The sequence below is a fragment of the Procambarus clarkii genome, chromosome 10 (assembly GCF_040958095.1).
Source record: "Procambarus clarkii isolate CNS0578487 chromosome 10, FALCON_Pclarkii_2.0, whole genome shotgun sequence".
NCBI lineage: Eukaryota > Metazoa > Arthropoda > Malacostraca > Decapoda > Cambaridae > Procambarus > Procambarus clarkii.
The window spans coordinates 38116493-38128947 of NC_091159.1; the positions used below are offsets into that span (position 1 = coordinate 38116493).

General features: G+C 47.7%; 1 protein-coding gene across 2 annotated transcripts in view; it reads left to right on the top strand.

The window, feature by feature from the left end:
• LOC123745355 (transmembrane protein 104) overlaps nucleotides 1-12455 on the top strand; it is a 58381-nt gene that overhangs the window by 5419 nt on the left and 40507 nt on the right. The gene's annotated exons all lie outside the window — the stretch shown is intronic.

Here is a 12455-nt window from a genome sequence, read left to right on the forward strand (position 1 = left end):
TTGTATGTACTACCTCTATCTTTAAATCTAACAGAATGTTTGTACTGTAACTCTGCAACTATGTATGTACTGTCCCTAAATAAATTATTATTATGAGACGCCCCGCTCCCACAGCTGGTGGCCCAAGAGCCGCGATTCACTAGATGAAAACTCCGCCTCACAGTACATAATTCCCAGATGAAATACTGACAGAAATCCTTCCCCCAATAATTGGAAAAATTGAGTATGTATGTGTATATGTGTAAAGTTGTGTATATGCATATGTATATAGATATATATATGTATGTGTATGTATGAATAACTCAATAAACAATAATAATAAAGAGCCTTAAACAGAACAACATGTGTAGAAGCATCGGAGTGCTTGTAGCATTCATATATATATGAATGCTACACAGTATTCATCTATAGACATCCATATATGGTGAAACACATGTGAAGAACCTCCCACACACTCACAGCTCCCTGACAAGAGAGAGCAAGCTTAGCTTAGCTGCCAACACCCACACATCGTGTCAGCAAGGCGGACAGCCTGCCTGCTTTCATACCTCACACTGCATTTCCCACTTCTAAACTTCCCTACCAGTAACTTCCCTTCCGTTCTACCAGTTAGGCACTGGTAGAACAGGTTGTGCATGTGCAGTATATAAAGGTAATAAAATGATCATGTCTCGTACACAGAGATTGAACAACTGGGCAAGCATGACACAGACCGAGCTATTGGCCATTTATATAGCCACTGAAAACCAATGGTGGTGGAGTTATTTTCTGTGACTCTAAAAGTGCTCTGCAGTCCTTAAATAACCCATCACAATGTATGTCGGAAGTAGCTTGTAATATTAAGTGGAATGTAATTTTTGCCAATGATAATATCTCTTGTATAAAATTTGTGTGGATCTCATCCTATGTTAGAGTTGGAAAACATGTCTTTGTAGATCGATTGGCCAATGAGGCTTGCAGGAAAGAAAACATTGATTATGACTTTGGACTATCTAATGCAATTATTAGAAACATACAAATTAAAGAAATTAATTTAGATTTAGAAGAACTAAGAAATGCCTAGAGACCTGAAAGCTGCAGTATTAAAAGCTATGACAAGTTTTGTAATAATAGGTATTTGTATGGTCAGCACAGTAATCGGATCAGGCAATGTGATGTAGTCATTGCACGAATTCGCCTTGGCTATAGACACATCTGGCAGGTTAGTGAGGCTGAGCCACTACCAGAATACTCAGATTGTAAACTCTGTGATAAACCTTTAATGCATTCACTAAAACACTATATTGTTGAATGTGAAATCGTAAAGGACTTTAGACCTCCTGGCCTCTTGTACCACCAACTGTGTAACTACTGTATTTTATTGACTCGGGTGTTCTGGACGACATCCTAACAATTTATCCAAAATTTGCTTGTCCATTTTAAAGAATGAAGAATTTTTTTTTATTTATATTACTTCTAGGCTGCATCACTTATAAACCCATCCCTGCCCTTGTGTGGCAGTGCACAATAGAAAGTTGTTTTCACATATCCATACATTAAAACATTGATTGTAACCATGATATATATGTGCTTCCACCTACAGTTTAGACCTATTGTCTTATGTATGACCCTCTGTCCTGCGTGACAGTGAATACCAGCATTATCTTCACTTTAATAAGACTTAATCGAAATCCTCAGATTAGGCAAAATTGTAATTAATTTTGTTAGTAAAGATGTTAATAATAATAATAATCTAAACTTCCCTTGACCTATGCCTCTCCTTCCTCTTTACTCCCCCCCCCAAAAAAATGAAGTGGTAGTGGTGAGGTGCACTGGGGGTGGTAGTGGTAGGGTGCACTGGGGGTGGTAGGTGCCCTGGGAGTGGTTGTGGTTAGTGGTGGGGGTGCACTGGGGATGGTAGTGGTGGGGTGCACTGGGGGTGGTAGGTGCCCTGGGAGTGGTTGTGGTGGGTGGTGGGGGTGTACTGGGAGAGGTTGAGGTGGGGTGCCCTGGGAGTGGTTGTGTGGGTGGTGGGGTGTACTGGGGGTGGTTGTGGTGGGTGGTAGGTGCCCTGGGAGTGGTTGTGTGGGTGGTGGGGTGTACTGGGGGTGGTTGTGGTGGGTGGTAGGTGCCCTGGGAGTGGTTGTGTGGGTGGTGGGGTGTACTGGGAGAGGTTGAAGTGGGGGTGGACTTGGAGCCTGGTCTTGTGTTGAGGTGGTGACCCCGGCGCCTCTGGGTGTGAGAGGTGCCTGGTCTCACGGGTCACTACACACCACCTCCCTCCTCACCTCACCTCAAGTAACCCTAGGATAACACCCCCCCCCCCTTCTCTCTGCTGGCTGGGTCTCCTACACTACTCTACCACTCCTCTCTCCTCCGCTCCTCGCTCTCTATCATCTTCTCGCTCTTTATCCTCCTCACCCTCTATCCTCTATCTCTCTCTCTCTCTCTCTCTCTCTCTCTCTCTCTCTCTCTCTCTCTCTCTCTCTCTCTCTCTCTCTCTCTCTCTCTCTCTCTCTCTCTCTCTCTCTCTCTCTCTCTCTCTCTCTCTCTCTCTCTCTGCCTCTCTCTGCCTCTCTCTGCCCCTCTCTCTCTCTCTCTCTCTCTCTCTCTCTCTCTCTCTCTCTCTCTCTCTCTGCCTCTCTCTGCCTCTCTCTGCCCCTCTCTCTCTCTCTCTCTCTCTCTCTCTCTCTCTCTCTCTCTCTCTCTCTCTCTCTCTCTCTCTCTCTCTCTCTCTCTCTCTCTCTCTGCCTCTCTCTGCCTCTCTCTCTCTCTCTCTCTCTCTCTCTCTCTCTCTCTGCCTCTCTCTGCCTCTCTCTCTCTCTGCCTCTCTCTCTCTCTCTCTCTCTCTCTCTCTCTCTCTGCCTCTCTCTGCCTCCCTCTCTCTCTCTCTCTCTCTCTGCCTCTCTCTGCCTCTCTCTGCCTCTCTCTCTCTCTCTCTCTCTCTCTCTCTCTCTCTCTCTCTGCCTCTCTCTGCCTCTCTCTGCCTCTCTCTCTCTCTCTCTCTCTCTCTCTCTCTCTCTCTCTCTCTCTCTCTCTCTCTCTCTCTCTCTCTCTCTCTCTCTCTCTCTCTCTCTCTCTCTCTCTCTGCCTCTCTCTCTCTCTCTCTGCCTCTCTCTCTCTCTCTCTCTCTGCCTCTCTCTCTCTGCCTCTCTCTCTCTCTCTCTCTCTCTCTGCCTCTCTCTCTCTCTCTCTCTCTCTCTCTCTCTCTCTCTCTCTCTCTCTCTCTCTCTCTCTCTCTCTCTCTCTCTCTCTCTCTCTCTCTCTCTCTCTCTCTCTCTCTCTCTCTCTGCTCTCTCTCTCTCTGCCTCTCTCTCTCTCTGCCTCTCTCTCTCTCTCTGCCTCTCTCTCTCTCTCTGCCTCTCTCTCTCTCTGCCTCTCTCTCTCTCTCTCTCTCTCTCTCTCTCTCTCTCTCTCTCTCTCTCTCTCTCTCTCTCTCTCTCTCTCTCTCTCTCTCTCTCTCTCTCTCTCTCTCTCTCTCTCTCTCTCTCTCTCTCTCTCTCTCTCTGCCTCTCTCTCTCTCTGCCTCTCTCTCTCTCTGCCTCTCTCTCTCTCTCTGCCTCTCTCTCTCTCTCTGCCTCTCTCTCTCTCTCTGCCTCTCTCTCTCTCTCTCTCTCTCTCTCTCTCTCTCTCTCTCTCTCTCTCTCTCTCTCTCTCTCTCTCTCTCTCTCTCTCTCTCTCTCTCTCTCTCTCTCTCTCTCTCTCTCTCTCTCTCTCTCTCTCTCTCTCTCTCTCTCTCTCTCTCTCTCTCTCTCTCTCTCTCTGCCTCTCTCTCTCTCTCTGCCTCTCTCTCTCTCTCTGCCTCTCTCTCTCTCTCTGCCTCTCTCTCTCTCTCTGCCTCCCTCTCTCTCTCTGCCTCTCTCTCTCTCTCTGCCTCTCTCTCTCTCTCTCTGCCTCTCTCTCTCTCTCTGCCTCTCTCTCTCTCTCTGCCTCTCTCTCTCTCTCTGCCTCTCTCTCTCTCTCTCTCTCTGCCTCTCTCTCTCTCTCTGCCTCTCTCTCTCTCTCTGCCTCTCTCTCTCTCTCTGCCTCTCTCTCTCTCTCTGCCTCTCTCTCTCTCTCTGCCTCTCTCTCTCTCTCTGCCTCTCTCTCTCTCTCTGCCTCTCTCTCTCTCTCTGCCTCTCTCTCTCTCTCTGCCTCTCTCTCTCTCTCTCTCTCTCTCTCTCTCTCTCTCTCTCTCTCTCTCTCTCTCTCTCTGCCTCTCTCTCTCTCTGCCTCTCTCTCTCTCTGCCTCTCTCTCTCTCTCTGCCTCTCTCTCTCTCTCTGCCTCTCTCTCTCTCTCTGCCTCTCTCTCTCTCTCTGCCTCTCTCTCTCTCTCTCTCTCTCTCTCTCTCTCTCTCTCTCTCTCTCTCTCTCTCTCTCTGCCTCTCTCTCTCTCTCTGCCTCTCTCTCTCTCTCTCTCTCTCTCTCTCTCTCTCTCTCTCTCTCTCTCTCTCTCTCTCTCTCTCTCTCTCTCTCTCTCTCTCTCTCTCTCTCTCTGCCTCTCTCTCTCTCTCTGCCTCTCTCTCTCTCTCTGCCTCTCTCTCTCTCTCTGCCTCTCTCTCTCTCTCTGCCTCTCTCTCTCTCTCTGCCTCTCTCTCTCTCTCTGCCTCTCTCTCTCTCTCTGCCTCTCTCTCTCTCTCTGCCTCTCTCTCTCTCTCTGCCTCTCTCTCTCTCTCTGCCTCTCTCTCTCTCTCTGCCTCTCTCTCTCTCTCTGCCTCTCTCTCTCTCTCTGCCTCTCTCTCTCTCTCTCTGCCTCTCTCTCTCTCTCTCTGCCTCTCTCTCTCTCTCTGCCTCTCTCTCTCTCTCTGCCTCTCTCTCTCTCTCTGCCTCTCTCTCTCTCTCTGCCTCTCTCTCTCTCTCTCTGCCTCTCTCTCTCTCTCTGCCTCTCTCTCTCTCTCTCTGCCTCTCTCTCTCTCTCTGCCTCTCTCTCTCTCTCTCTGCCTCTCTCTCTCTCTCTCTGCCTCTCTCTCTCTCTCTCTGCCTCTCTCTCTCTCTCTCTGCCTCTCTCTCTCTCTCTCTGCCTCTCTCTCTCTCTCTCTCTCTCTCTCTCTCTCTCTCTCTCTCTCTCTCTCTCTCTCTCTCGTTAGTTAGTTTGTTTGTTTGTTTGTTTGTTTGTTTGTTTGTTTGTTTGTTTGTTTGTTTGTTTGTCTGTCTGTCTGTCTGTCTGTCTGTCTGTCTGTCTGTCTGTCTGTCTGTCTGTCTGTCTGTCTGTCTGTCTGTCTGTCTGTCTGTCTGTCTGTCTGTCTGTCTGTTGGTTGGTTGGTTGTGTTTTTAATTTAAATTTGCCCCGAGGGGCGAGTTTATTGGGCAGCGCCACTCATCCTGTGAGTGGACACACGGCCATAGCAGCATGTACAACACTCCCCAATAGGAAGAAAACCCGCTGGGTTGTTCATCCTGTCACTTGTACCCAGACACAGCTGGGACTTGCTTAACTGTCTCAAGTGAACAGCTCCTCAAACAAGAAGATTAACATCTGTCAACCCTTAAAAGCTTACGTTATCTTGCGGGTGCAAAATGGGGAAATCTTTTAAGAACAGTATCAATATTTGACAAATAGTGTTTTCCTAACTCAAACAATGTGGGGTTTATTATTCTACACATATTCCTAATGTCTCTCAGGTGTTCACATTCACGTAGATAGTGGTCAAGGCGGTGTCCGTCACTCTCACCACAGATTCTGCAACTTCGCTAATCAACTGTTGTTTCCATTCCGTATCTCCATTGATATTTGTATCCAAGACAGATTCTCGCTATTACTGATTCTCTCCCGCGTCCTCCTCCTCTTCGTCCATAATGATTGAGATTGCCAGCTGCAACCATGTTGTACCATCGTACAGATTCACTGGTTTGTGCTTCTATCCTCCTTTCCTCAGTTACCTTGTCACGGTGATGTTGCCTGACAATACCTCTAATTTGTAGTAGAGTCTTGGGTATGAAGTATTCAATATGGTCTCTTTCAGCAGCCAGCACATCTGCTCCTTCATTCCCACATATTCCAACATGGGAGGGGATCCACAGAAACTTGATGACTCTTCCCTGATTGGTAAGTACTCTCACAGCTCTCAGCGACTATTGGAAGATTTTCTGCCCAATTTTTACTTAGGCTTTGAAGTGCTGCTTTTGAATCAGTGCAAATCACTGCACTATTAGTGTTCCGTTCAAGAAACCTTAACGCCATAACAATGGCAGTAAGCTCTGCTTGCGTTGAAGAGGCATAGTTCTCAATACGCGCTTTTTCTTCATTTCTGCGTTGGAAAGCATTATCCTTAATTACAGTGTATGCTGCACCAGCCCTGCCATTGACAGGATTAGATGACCCGTCAGTGTAGATTTGATCTAGTTCATCTCCGGCTTCTTTATAAATTTCCTCGAGATACTTGTGCTTCATTTCTTGTGGTATCATGTTGGATTTTTTCATTGCCTTTTCACTGATGATAATCTTACTTGAGTCATCCTCCCAGGGAGGTAACCTCTCTACAGGCAGGAGCTCACGGGCTTGCTCAAGCAGGTGAAGTTCTTCAAGGTAGCAGACTGATCTATGATGCCATTTTTTGCTTCTCCTGTTTCCCCCTGAAAGTAGCACAGAGCTCAGTTTTTTCTTAGCAATATCATTGTACTGGGGATCTCTGGCTATCCTAATTGCAAGCTTAACATTCAGCTCCTTAATTCTGCTTTTAACACTGGGAAGGGACAACTCCTCTCGTAGATTAGACGTTTTGGCAGTTCTTGGAACTCCAAGAATGATTGTCATGGCTTCATTCTGAATGCTTTCCAGCCTTTTCATATCGCTTTTGGAGTAGGTGCATAAAACTGGTGCGGCATAGTCTATGACGGAGCGCACTTAGGCTATGTACATCATTTTCAGCACGGCAGTAGAGGTTCCATGCTCATTCCAGGTCATAGATTTCAATGCCCTGAGTCAACTTTTGCATGTTCCAATGAGTTGGTTGAGCTCCTCATTCTTCCCCTTGTTAGAGCCGACAGTGACGCCAAGGTACCGATAGTGGTCAACCCATTCAAGTGTTACACCATTAATTTGTAGTTCATTTTCTCCCCGCTTGTGATGAGAGTATGCTTTTGTCTTGTTTGTGGAGAGAATGAAACCGAGCTCAATACATTTCCTTCCGAGGAGTTCAATAGACTATTTAATTTTTCCCAAGGTGGGAGCTTGTATTAGAACATCATCTGCATATCCCACTTGTTGTGTTCCTTCCGGAAAATCAATATTTGCAATTCATAAGTACATTGAATAGTGTGGGGCTTAACACTCCTCCTTGGGGGGTCCCGAGTTCCATATTCATTGTTCTTGAGACTGCTTCATTGCAGCAGACCTTGGCTTTCCTCCCTGTGAGATAGTCTTCAACCCATTTCATGAGTCTCCCCTTGACGCCCATGCATGCAAGCTCGTCCAGGATCGCAATCCCCCGTGCTTTGTCGAAAGCTCCTTTGATGTCGTCAAATACAGAGTACTTAGCTGTGTCATTAGCCAGGTAATTAACTATACAATATGCTGTACTCCGTCCTTTAACAAATCCATTGACCCCCTCCCCTAACCTGCCTATTTTGTGCAACAGTCGGTTTAGAATGATCCTTTCAAGCATCTTGCAAGTGCATGCCATAAGACTGATAGGTCTGTAATTGCCAGGGTCATTAGGTTTCGGTATGGGAACAATTATTGCACGTTTCCATTGTGTGGGCAACGCTCCACTTAGGAATGATTTGTTAAACAGGTGGAGTTGTGGATTCCCAGACACTTCACACAGTGCATTGAGTATGTCGTAGGTGACGCCATCCTCACCAGGTGCTGTACTTTTACCTTTTTAAATAGCCCCCTTTACTTCCTGGGCTGTGATTGGTTCCCCATACTCGTCATCACTAGACTGTGCTCTTGCTATCCTAATCCTTCTGTCATTATGTCGGAGGAGCTGTTCCCTGCTTACTTCTGCAGGGAGGGAGGAGGAGGAGGATGCTGCATCACTCCACTTGTGAATTAGTTCCTCAGCCTTACCTTGGGGGTCTTTGTGAGCCGCAGGCCTGGTTCTACCCTCCCTTAGCTATCTGAATTTTTGCCCACACTTGTCTTGCAGATGTTGTTTGGTTGTTTGGTTATCGGCCGGTGGATGAAGCCTAGTGATGTGAAACATCCAAAAATATAAGTTTCTCATTAGCTTTGAAGAAGGGGTAGGGCTTTTAATTTTAAGATAGTGGAAGCTCGGCGTTTCATTTATTTGTGTGTTGTGCCCTTTAAGACCCCCTTACACGATTAATAAACTATGTATTATTTTTCATGATATAAGTGCCTAATGTATTAACATACTATCCGAGGAATCTGTTTACCTGTCCCTCGTCCTGTGAAGAAACACAATAGTTTCCTGTTGGCTTTGAGAAAGCCCTTGAGGTTGTGGGGAGGCTTGTGTGCTCTAGGATGCCCCACACCCCTAGCTCGCTCTCTCCGTACGTGAGTGGTGTGTAGCTTTTATGGATAAATCATACATGTTGAAAGATTTACCTGAATTTACATGAGGGCCACTAACGCACTAGTGGCCTCGACGAGGATAGGAAGCCGGCGGCTTGTCAAAGGTCCCCCCTCCCATTTGTTCTGATGATTTTTTTCATGCTGGATTTTAAGGATGAACAGAAGTTTGGTGTGTGAAGAGCTTACACACACTGGCAAGTCTCTGGCAAGAGAGAGGAAGTTCAACTGCCGCCAACAAGGCAGCCAGCCCCCGGCACCTGCTAAAATAACTTGAACTATATTCCATATCTATATCTTTTTCCAATCTCCTCTTCCTCTCCACCATCTTGTCCACAACCCAGTATAGTGGTGGTGAGCTGGTGAGGCTTGTTGGCCTGGCTGTAGACCCCGGGGGGGGGGGGGGGTGGTGCCCCCTCGCCTCACGGCCACGGTGTTATAGTACACCGGCCCTCGTGAGGCAGCAAGTTTTGAATGAAATGATGCAGACGTTACCGGATGGTGTGGCGGGCGGGGGGCGGGGTGGGGCGGTGATCACTGTGGAAGCCATCGTGACGTCATTTAACCGACGCATTGGGTGTTGGGTGGGTGGCGGGGGGGGGGGGGGGGGGGGGGGGGGGGGAGGGTGGTCCATGGGGCGTACACCAGCGGTGGTACTCACCTAGTTGTGCTTCACACCACTTGACTGTCAACTGCTGTACAGATTCCCGAGTCTGTTGGCCTCTTTTATCATATCTACATTTGAAACTGTGTATGTCATACACAGTTTCAAGTGTAGTTTGACAATCCATACAGTCACTGTATGGCGTCAGCCTCCACCACATCAATGTCTGATGCCCGAAACGCTTTGCGTAATAGTGGCTTTAGGCATTGTATGTACTAGCTCTATCTATAAGTCCACCAATCTTTGTAAAAATTTCTTGTATGTATGTACCTTACCTAAATAAACATTTATTTATTTATTTATTATTTTATTTCATTTGTTAACTAACCTGCCACCGAAAAAATCTTGCTAATGTCTCTATGGCTCATTTGGGTACTCAGTATCGACCTGTATCCTCTGGTTCGTGTTCCATTCATGCTAAATACTTTCTCCTTGACCACCCTGTCAATTCATTTGAGAACTTTGTAGGTGGTGAACATGTCTCCCCTTACTCTTCTGTCTTCCAGGGACGTGAGGTTTAGTTCCCGTAGCCTTTCCTCGTAACTCATACCTCTCAGTTCTGGGACTAGTCTGGTGGCATACCTCTTGAAATTTTGGGGAAGGTGGTTGTTATGGTGGTGACGGGGGTGTTGTAGTGAGGGAGGGAGGGTGGTGGTTGTAGTGTGGGGGTTGAGGGGGGGCAGTAGGGGTGGTGTGTGGCGGGTCCACACAACAACTTGGGCGGTGACAACACCAACCGTCGCTCACATACGCAAGTCCTCCTTATAGCACGTCGCATTTTGACGTATGCGTTTTAATTTTTTTTTTATATATTCAAGAGTTCTTATATTCTTGCAAAGCTACTATCACGTGCAGCGTTTCGCGCAGGTCCTTAATGCTACTTTTCCCCCGGAACACGACCCGTCATAATCGTTTAACAACCAGGTATACCCGTTCACTGTTGGGTCAATAGAGACTACAGTTAAGGATTGGTGCCCAGTTAATCCTCCCCGGCCAGGATACGCACCCAGGCCAAAGCGCTCGCGTAGCGCCGGGCGAGTGCTTTACCACTGCGTCACAGGGACTTGGGTCCAAAAACTGTCGTATTGTAAACTGGCAGCCGCTCTCGAAATTGACATAATGACCCGTTTTCTGTTGTTGGGTCCTCTGGTAGGTTAGCATTTGACACATTAGTACGACACTTTCTTGACGTTGGGAACGCTTAGGAGAACGGGTTGCGTAGTGTCAGCCAGGTCCCGTCTTCCTGCCGGCCACCTGGGTAGACAGGGGGTGTTGCCTGGCTCCCTGGACAGACAGGAGGGGGGGAAAGGGGGTTTACAACCCATGAGTGGGGGGGAAGCCGTGGCGGGGCGGGGGGGGGGGGGTTATTATACATGTCAACACCAATACAGGCGATGAGTCACAATAACGTGGCTAAAGTATGTTGACCAGACCAGACACTAGAAGGTGAAGGGACGACGTCGTTTCGGTCCGTCCTGGACCATTCTCAAGTCGATTGTCTTGACAATCGACTTAACAATGGTCCAGGATGGACCGAATCGTCGTCGTCACTTCACCTTCTAGTGTGGTCTGGTCAACATGTCAACACCCACCTGTCAAGGAATATGGGGGAAGGGAGGTGAAAGGTCTTTTATTTGAACCATCTTGACGATCGAGTTATTTGTAATATTTGAAGTTGTGGTTGGAGGTGGTTTCCAAGACTTCTTCTTCCTGTGTGTTCTACGTGTTGGCCAAACACTGGCACAGGGTACGAGTGTTTACTTATAGGGGCCTCAGCTCTGTGTCTCCCAGCTTTCACCCGTGTTCTCCTGTCCGGTTTTTTACTTAATGTAAAGGTTGCTCGCATCCATCTTTATTACTGTATATGTCTTGGGGTCGAACTCTCGCCATCTGGTTGTCTATAGGCATTACTGGAGTACGGCAAGGTCCTCCTGCCGCACACGACGGTGACAGGTCCCACAGTTGGCCGGTGACAGGTCCCCCAGTTGGCCCGTGACAGGTCCCCCAGTTGGCCCGTGACAGGTCCCTCAGTTGGCCCGTGACAGGTCCCCCAGTTGGCCCGTGACAGGTCCCCCAGTTGGCCCGTGACAGGTCCCCCAGTTGGCCCGTGACAGGTCCCCCAGTTGGCCCGTGACAGGTCCCCCAGTTGGCCGGTGACAGGTCCCACAGTTGGCCCGTGACAGGTCCCACAGTTGGCCCCTGACAGGTCCCCCAGTTGGCCCGTGACAGGTCCCCCAGTTGGCCCGTGACAGGTCCCACAGTTGGCCCGTGACAGGTCCCACAGTTGGCCCGTGACAGGTCCCACAGTTGGCCCGTGACAGGTCCCACAGTTGGCCCGTGACAGGTCCCTCAGTTGGCCCGTGACAGGTCCCACAGTTGGCCGGTGACAGGTCCGTCAGACTGTTCCCATTCAGCCTGTTATTTTTGTAGAATTTAAGTGGTAATTACTGACGCCCGCCGACAGTACCGCGTGTGATGAACTAACTGCCCTTCCTCCTAACAATAACCCCCCCCCCCCGCCTCTCTTGAACGATAACGTGTCTCGCTTAATGCCCAATCGTCACTGAGACCTGTGACGTAGGTCCTGGGTCTGACCGGCCTCTCTGTATTGGTCAGTGACGTTACCTGTTAAACCTGGCGGACAAATGAGAAAAGGGCGAGGCACAAGACTGGACCAGGTGTGTGATGACGTCGCCACTAAGCTGGCCAATCCGGTGCCTAGGAAGGTGACGTCATTACCCAGCTAGACGATGACGAGGGCCGCCTGCCCGAGCACCACGTCCTATACTTTGTCATGAGAATTTCTGCTGACTAACCTCACTTGTTGATATTCCTGTGGATTTGTATATTACAATTATTTATATATATATATATATATATATATATATATATATATATATATATTTATAATATATAATCCTTGATAAGGCTAAGATCAATGATTCTAGTGCGAATCTTGTCTCTTTTTCTTCATTTGAGAAGGAAGTTGAAAGATTAAGCCAGCCAAGAGGTGGCAGGGTCATGTGCCACCTCTTGGCTGGCTTGATCTTCATCAATAGAGATTGAAACTGAATTGAAATTGAAATAAGTTTATTGAGGTAAAATACACACAAAGATACACACAAAAATACACACAAAATACACACAATACACATCAAACTATTCTCACCCCGTTCAGTACATCGTGTTCATACATATATGTAGACACATCTCAAACAATAAACATATTACCGAACATTCTGAGTGATAAACATATACATTTCTTCCTTTACACATGCAGTATGTTACTAGACGTACACACAAATACTTTTATGGCTAGGTATATAGACAATTTACAAATAATAGAGATTGATGAAG